Here is a 9,513-nt window from a genome sequence, read left to right on the forward strand (position 1 = left end):
TTTTTTCAATAATATTTAAATGAAAGGAATGATGGTATAGTAATAATATGTTGTATTTTGGGAGAATACTTCAGCCTCTTTTTCATTAGTATGGAGGTGTGGTTAGTAGTAATAAAGGTGCAGAAAGAACGTCATTGTACAAGATCATGGTTGGGATATTGGGCTAAAGCCCATAAAAGATCCCATGCCTGAAAGATCATGGTTAACGTTTTCCAGGGCGTTTCACCCTGCATCTTCAAGGGTTTTATCTTACACTCCCAATTTTCATAAATGCCCTCTTAATTAATGAGGTCATTGCTCAATAAATTATTTTGACCAAAATGGTAGAGGAATTCAGTGATGCATTGATTGAAGTAGATTGAATTCATTGTCGTGCCTTCATTCCATTTCATTTCTTCTCCTTCCTTCATTTAGTGGACCTTCAGAGAGATTGAGAGAGATTTTTGTTGAGCTTGTTCGTGTTAAGGGCAACTGAAGGTGGTGTGATTCGAGGCATCTAAAGGTGGTGGTGTTGTGTTGGTGGTTGGCATGTAAGATAAAGGAGTTTTTTTTAAAGATTCTTGTGTCAAAACAGGTGCATGAATTTACTAGTAAACACGTATTTCGTAGACGAATATGGAAATCCAATGAATAAGGAATCAGATATAGAAATTTGATCGGATATCAAAATTCGATTTTCGTTTATTAGATTTCGATATGCATAAAGGGCACATCGGATCTCGACATCCGAAGAAGAGGAAGAAGAAATTGCGTTTAAAGTAAAAAACATGAATCAGATAAAGAAATCTGAAAATCATAACATCAGATACCAAAATTCGATCCTATCTTTATTAGATTTCGAAAATCAATAAGGAAATAATCGAATTTCAGTATTCCATGTTGTAATTTTTGGATTTTCATATTTGATTTCGGTTTTTGAATGTTTAATTATATGATAAGTTTATTACATTATTTTATAATGTTTAATTAGATAATTTTTAAATATTTAATTTAGTTTTATTATGTTTAATAGATAATTTGTAAATATTGAATTACTTGTATAATTTAATTGTAAATGTTAAATTTATTATAAATGTTAAATTTTAGCATTAGTTTTTGTTTTTTATAATCACATAAAATTTAAAAATGCAAATAATTTAAACATAAAATTTATATAAAATTAAATCATTAAAATAGAAAAGAAAATCAAATAACTGAATCGGTTTTTAAACGCGAAAGGACTGTATCGAATGTCAAAAATCGATCCGATTATATTGGATTTCGAAATTCGATGAAAACCCATTTTCGACGAGGAGTCTCACATTTCTAAATCCAAATTCTCAAACCCAACTTAACTGATCAACCAATTCTTTCCTCCAAAAGCACATTTTAATCGCATCAAATATTATTCGAAATCTATAAACATGGAAAACAAATTTTAAAATACCAAAATTGCTTGACCAGCGAAAATGAAGAAGGAGGAGTAAGAAAGGAAAAATGGAGGAAAAAAAGATGAAAAACAGTGAGAACAGTGTGGCATGCATCACATACATACCAAAACTTATTTCGTTTTTGAGGATTTTGCATTCATTATTTCACGAATCGAATCTTCCACTTCCTAAGAAGAAACCACGAATTTCTTGAAAAAGTTGTGTACTAAACACGAAATTCCAATAATTGTTATGCCAACTTTTTCCTCCTTCCTTACACACGGATTGTCCAACAAGAAACAATCACTTACAAATATAGTACTACCAAAATTAACATTCATTAGATAAGTTCCTCAACACACTTTTTCTACATTCAAACTCATACTAAAACCGAATTTCTTAATACATATTAAATAAGATTATTTACTATATTCAAACTCATACTAAAACTAAAATTCTTGATACATATTAAATAATATTACTTATTAAAATAATGGTATGATAACAAATAGAATGATATATTTAATAAATACAATATAGATTTTAATTCATGAGATCAATACTCTATTAAAAAAAATAAGAAAGTGAAGAAACAAAGGACACGTCTCTTATGAATTGATTAGATAAAAACATAAAAAAAATAAGAAAAAGAAAAGTAGAAAGGGAAAGAAAATAATAAAACCACACAAGATATTTCTTTTGTAGAATACTCTCAATTATTTTATTATATTACTATTTAATTTTCCCATTAGAAAGAAAACTAAAAAGTACATATTGATAAGTACCTCTTTCTAGTCTTTCCACGCATAACATTGGTTATGCTTGCGATCAACCTTACAAGGTCCATTCTCTAATATGTTCCATACGCATTCTTCACAATCATTCTTCTTTTGATTATAAACGTCAAAAGAATGGCTTGCTCCTTCCCATGTAAAGCGACAAAAGTACAAAGTAACCCTCCAAAACAAATTAGGTATAAAACCAAAACCGTATGTTTCCCCATACTTCAATATGTGACTTCCAAGATCATGGTGTTTGTCTTTGCAATGAACGGTCAAATTCTTCGAAACCAAGAAATTGGATATTGCAACATATACTTTGAAACTAAGCCAATTGTCCACTTCGGAAGGCACAACTTCATCTTCACTCCCTTTCAATTGCAAAGAAAAAAGTGTTGTTAAAAGTAAAGAAAGTAATAACGCAATTTTGGAGATTGAGACCATCCTTTCTCAATAACTTCTTACAATAACCTTTAAGTGTATGAGTTAGGTGGATATATAAAGTCCTCCAACTATACTTTTGTTTGATATCTAATTGGTTTATGGTTTGACTTTTTAGTGAGATTCTTGTTTTACTAATTAAAAATTGATTTTTCTTATTTGAGTGATAAACTTTTTAAGGTATATTACATTTTGTATATAATTTAGACAAATGTTTATGATAAAATAAGTTGTTTGTATACAACATTTTAAATTAAAATTAAAATTTTAAGAATTTGTAAAGATGATTTGATTACTAGATAGTTTCAATTTGACCTAAAAGATTTTTCAAACGTTCTGTCGTCTAGTATTTATATTTTTTTATTCATACCATCTTTTTTTATATGGTCTTAGGTAATTTCGTTGAGTCAATTTCAACCCACTTCAATTGAAAAATCAATGACTCAACCAAGATATGCATATCATAGAATCAACATTATTATTTCAATTAATGTAAGTGAAATTCTCCTAAAATCGAGTAAGATTATTTTTTTTATCATCATTATCAATATTATTTTTTATCAATGTAAACTAATGTTTTTCAAATTTAATGTTGGTTAAAGTTTTTTTTTTCACATATCATTAGTAAATTTTATTTTATATCAAACACATTTTGTCATCTTGTCAATTAATAATGTTGATTAAAATGTTTTCCTCACCAATATTATTAAGAGTTTCTTTTATCTAACATTAACATTGATGATTATTTTTTATTTATCAATTACTAATATCTATCAACATCTTTCAATCAATTCTTTTGAAACTCTTTTAATGGAACTAACTTATATTTTTTGCTTAAAATTTCAAATTCTTTATTTTTATTTGTCTAGTTTTTTTTTAAATTTTAATTAAAATTCAATAAACTAAATTAACTTATCTACAGAAAACATTTAAGAAATGAAATAATTGAAAATGTAATCCATTGAGTCTCAAAAGATTTTTAAATTTTTCTATCCTAATAAAAAGTAAAACTTACAAAAGTTTGCATAACGAAATCATGTTTCATTATTTAACGTAAACTTAGTTGATATATCGATTCGGTCTATCAAAGATGATAATTATTGTCAACGGTCAGCATTTTACACACAAAAAATTAAAAGAATTTTATGAAGGGTTAGGCATAAAACATATCACTAACTCCGTGAACACTCTTAGAAAAACAGTCAGGCAGAGGTAGCCAACAAGGTGACTGCTACAAAAATAAAATGAAAGGTGAGAAATGCTAAAGGGAATTGGGCTGAACAACTTCCAGGAATCCTATGGACATATCGATACACACCACATAGCACAACAAGAGAATCACCCTTCAATTTGATGTACGACTAAAGGTAAGACATTTATTACTTTTGAATCTACTGTATATTGAATTCTACATATACTAAATACTGACATTAGCGTTAGAATATCTTAGACAAATAATGAACCCATCGAACAAACTGAACAACGAAGGAAAGAACCCTTGAAAAGAGCAATTGATCGCACACAACAAGTATTGGTAATCCTTGGTCTTACATACAAGAAAACCTTCCAAATTTGTTTGAAGTTGTTGTTATATACATTTTTACATTCATATATATATATATATATATATATATATATATATATATATATATATATATATATATATATATTTATTGGACTTTTCTCCTTCACTATGAGATATTTTTATTTTCACTCACCTATACCCTTCCTATTCCTATAAATAACTATTCCTATAAATAAATGTTCTTTCTCACATCCAAAAAGAACACATATATGTTCTTTCACTCTCACTTTTATTTTCTCTTTTCTTTATATTCGATCCTCACTTTATATTTATTCTTTAAAAGAGTTTTGATCTCTAGTTCTAAATTCCTTAATATAAAGACATTTCTATTATACCTTAGTAAATTTATACATACACGGTAGGTAGATAAATTCTTAAGGATAATGATGATACACGTTACAGAAAATCTATTTAAGTTGTGTTCTTAAATAAAATTTCAACAATATATATAAAATTTTTGTTTAATTTATATCTTTTTGAAATCTATATTAATAAAGCAATAGACATTTATGAAAGATTCGGCTCAAGTTAGACGAATCAGTAGTAAAACTTGTAAGATTAACTTTGTGATGCTGAGATTAAAGTTGGAAAAGTTCAAAAAAAAAATAAAAATTCCAAAGTAAAAAAGGAAAAGTCGTTCTTCATTTCGTATGTTGGAATTCCTTAATGTAGTTTGAAATCTGTAAAAGTAGTGTTGAAACGTCAATAGGTATAGATTGTGTAGAAGTTTGAATTGGGGTTTGATAATGGCAAAATTTTGTGACAGAATCTCTGGTTGATGTGATTACGTTCCTCGAATGGGTGAGTGAAGAGTTTAAGAATGTTATCCCAGAAAGAGGTTTTCGGTTTGAATTTTCCTTACTTGTGATGAAGCCATTGTTAAATCGAGCACATCATAGCAAAATGTAGATATTTTCCTTGCAACGTAATGTGATAATTCATTCAAGCCATAAGTGTTGATAAGAATATTTAGATCGATTAGGTTTGCATACCTGTATATTCATCTTATTTCTATCTTTATATATATATTCTTCTTTTAAATTATTTAAATCTTTTTACTTTATTTGATACTATAAGTTGAATACTATATAATTATAATTTTTAGTTTTTATTTAAATTAAAAAATACGACGTGTCTTTTTTATATTAATTTTTTTATAATATCACTTTTTTTGTGTAATTTTTATTTTTTATAAACAAAATATTTGATAAATATTTAGATAGATATGATTATCAGAGTTGGATATTTAAGTTTGTCTATTTAAATCGACACTGGCAATAATCCTGTTAAAAGAAATTGCGTCCTTATAATTTGCATTTTAAATGAGTTCAATTTTAATAGATTCTATATACGTCTCTGTAAATCTCGCTAGTTATACAAACTTATTCATATTCACAAAAATATAATTAAAAATAATTTTAATTTCAAAGTTCATAAGACAATAAATAACATAAAATATAAAATAGTTTCAAAACAATACATAAAAAATATTAACAAATAAAAAATAAAGAAGAGTAAAAAATCTTTACTTGGTGTGGCTTCAAAAGATAATACAAACAAAATTTTTAAGTTTTGAAGTTTAGAGTTTAGATAGTTATAAATATAAATTTTATTTCATACATCACATACATACCAAATCTAGTTTCGTTTTTGAGGATTTTGCATTCATTTCATGAATCTTCCATTGCCCAAGAAGAACGAATCTTCCACTGCCCAAGAAGAAACCACAAACTTCTGAATTCTATTAATAAGAGGAGTGAAAAATGAGTACTAAACACGAAATTCCAATAATTGAATGCCATGCCAACTTTTTCCTCCACACAGATTCTCTCGTAGGAGAAACAATGACTTACAAATATAGGACTTCCAAAATTAATCTTTCAAAATTAACATTCATAAGACACATTACTTCCTCAACACACTTTTTCTACATTCAAACTCATACTAAAACTCATTTTTTTCATACACATTAAATAAAATTGTTTACTACATTCAAACTCATAAAACTAAAATTCTTAATACATATTAAATAAAATTATTTATTAAGATAAAGTTCCAATAACATATGAAATAATTTAACTTAACTTTTGCCAAATTAATTTATAAGATAAAATTTATAAATATATACAGTTTAAATTGATCTTAATTTTAATTTATACGTTAGCCTTTCAATTATTAGATATTTAGAAAGTGACCTATGTGGAATTGTCCACATCTTTAGCGGAGGTTACGTGTGAAGGCTCAGACTGGTTTGTGATAATATTTAGTATGTTTATTTACTTTGAGTCCAATCCATGGATCATAAAAAGCATCCATGTTAGAGTGTGAACACATAACAGATTGAAGAAGTGAGAGAAAGAGATGAAGAAGCTGTTTGTTTTTGCAATAATGGTGGTGGCAGTGGTGGCGATGGAGGTGGCTCCGACGGCAGAAGGCGTGACATGTAGTCTTGTGGAGCTGAGTCCTTGTTTGGGGGCAATAACTTCGTCATCTCTACCAACAACTGCTTGCTGCCAGAAACTGAGGGAACAGATACAATGTCTCTGTGGTTACCTCCAAAACCCTAGTTTCAAGAATTACTTAAACTTTCCTGGTTCCAGAAGGGTTGCTAGTTCATGTGGAGTTCCCTTTCCAATTTGTTTATCTAAATAAAATCATATTAGGTATTATTATAAACTTTCACACGTCTGCTATTACATTACGATAGTTTTTTCAGTTATCCAATTCATGCATGTAATAAACTGATGTCGCAGAGTTATCTTTAAGAAATTAATATGATTGTGTTGTATGTCTGTTTGAAATGTTGAAGAAGATAATGGAATAAATTTGGTTCTTGATTCTCTCATTTTCTCTTGATCTTTAGAAACAACTATTTTTTTCTATTTCTTTTGTCAACAATGAGTGTTTTATGAATTGGTTAGACAAACATAAAGAAAATAAGAAAAAAAAGGAATGAAAATAATAGGACCACACAAGGTATTTCTTTAGTGTACAATATCATCAATTATTTTATTATAGTACTATTTAATTTTCTCATTCGAAAGAAAATTAAAAAGTACGTGTTGATAAGGTACTCCTTCTAGTCTTTCCACACATAACATTGGTTATGCTTGGGATAAACCTTACAAGGTCCACTCTCTAATATGTTCCATACACATTGATCACATTCATCCCTATCTTGTTTATAAACGTCAAAAGAATGGGTTGCTCCTACCCATGTAAAGCGACAAAAATACAAAGTAACCTTCCAAAAGATATTTGGTCTAAAACCAAAATCATATGTTTCCCCATACTTCAATATGTGAGTTCCAAGATCATTGTGTTTGTCTTTGCAATGAACAGTCAAATCCTTGGAAAGCAAGAAATTGGATATTGCAACGTTTACTTTGTTAGGAATAAGCCCTTTCTCCACTTCGGAAGGTGCAATTTCATCTTCACTCCCTTTCAGTTGTAAAGAAAAAAGTATTGTTAAAAGTAAAGAAAGTAGTAACGCAATTTTGGAGATTGAGACCATCCTTTCTTAATAACTTCTTACTATATAACCTTTAAGTGCATGAGTTAGTGGATATATATATATAAAGTCGTCCAAGTATATTTTTGTTGATATCTATTTTACGATTATGGTTTGACTTTTTATTTTAATTTTTTCTGATACATAAATATACTATTTTTAAAGTACTATTATAAATTTTCTAATTACACGAATTTTATAAAATTAAAAAAAGAGGTTTAATATTGTAGGTAAGTTGACATTTTTAATTAATCAACTAAATACACGAGTGACAAATGAGATAAGGGGTTGGTGTTTGAGACAAATGAATCAAAGACAAGTTTCGATGTTTCTTTGCACGTGTTTTATTGATGTTGATTTATTAATCAAATTTTGTTTAAAAGACTAAAATTTGCATTTATGGTTGATATTAAAAATGTGACAAATTGTCCTTATTTTGTTCAAATTGTAAATTTTTTTGTCATGATCTATCCATTTTTAAACTGTTACAATAAGATATAAATGTCATTTCGGTTGGGAAGAAAATTCTTTAAAAAAAAAATACAATTATCATCCTAAAGTGGTTAGTGTTCAGAATGAGACTAAGGTCTCTTTAGGTTTAATTTTAAAGCTTATGGAACTTGTGGTGGAGCATGTAGTTCAATACAAGAAAAAAATCAATTAGTTACAACAAAAATTTGTAGATAATACACCATTACCTACGAATTATTTGCAAACAAAAATCTGCAAGTAAAATAATTGTAGGTAACGTTACCTACAGATAAATCCATAGATAATTACATGTAAATAAATTTGTAGATATAATTACATACGAATAAATCCGTATGTAAATTATTTTACAAATTTAATTTGATTGATTTTTTCTAGTAGTTATACTATTAATATAAAATCTTGAACATTAAAATTTCTAATAACGTTTTAAATAATTACTACAAAAGTAATTATGCTTAAAACAAATAATTAAAACATAAGAACTTTATTAGATGGCTCATAAATAGAGCTCAAAGAAATAAATACAACTATTATTATTTAAAGAAATACATTAATTACAAGAAATAAAAAATCCCTTATAATGTATCTGAATATATTGAAATTAGTTTCTGAAATGAATGATTATACTGTTTCATGTATGTAATAAACTCTCTCTTTCATTTCATGGTGTTGCACCGTGTTGGTTAGCTTTAACAAATTAATATGATTGTAATGTATGTGTGAATGAGATGTTAAAGAAGTTAATGGAATAAATTTGGTTTTTGATTCTCTCATTTTATCTTTTTTTTTTCTTTTGTCAACCATAAATGTTTTTGACGGGGCCATTTAAGTATGTATATTTTAGGTTTAATGTCTCCGTAGGTCCCTATTTTGGTCATGAATTTCAAATAGGTCCTCTTTATTTTCGGCGTATCAATTGAGTCCTTATTTTTGTAAAATTGAATCAATTACAGGCCTGCCGTTAAATTGGACAAACGGCCGTTACAGTATTGGTTAGGTGGCATGATTGAGTGCAGTTACGTGGCATTTAAATGACATTTAATGTTTCGAAACACATTTTTTAAAATCGTTTTAAATGCCACGTCTTATTACTCAAAGTCTTTCTTTCTTCTTCTCTAACACCATTCACAAAAATTTCAGAAACTCAAACAAAACCCGAATCCAAATCCAAATCCAAAAGACCCTTTTTCTTCCTAAATCCAAAGCTTCCACCTTTGCAAGCTTTCTCCAAGTGGGTCATAAAAGAATTAGAAAAAGAAGAAGAAATGTTGCAGCTGTTCTTCACAGTGGCTTTCT

General features: G+C 27.8%; 1 pseudogene; it reads left to right on the plus strand.

Moving 5' to 3' along the window:
- The first annotated feature begins 6,493 nt into the window (after positions 1-6,493).
- LOC148195815 (non-specific lipid-transfer protein 2 pseudogene) lies at positions 6,494-7,059 on the plus strand (annotated as a pseudogene).
- Positions 7,060-9,513: the final 2,454 nt, after the last annotated feature.

This window comes from Vigna umbellata, chromosome 7 (genome assembly GCF_029865625.1).
Source record: "Vigna umbellata cultivar VRB3 chromosome 7, Vumbellata_1.0, whole genome shotgun sequence".
Lineage (NCBI taxonomy): Eukaryota > Viridiplantae > Streptophyta > Magnoliopsida > Fabales > Fabaceae > Vigna > Vigna umbellata.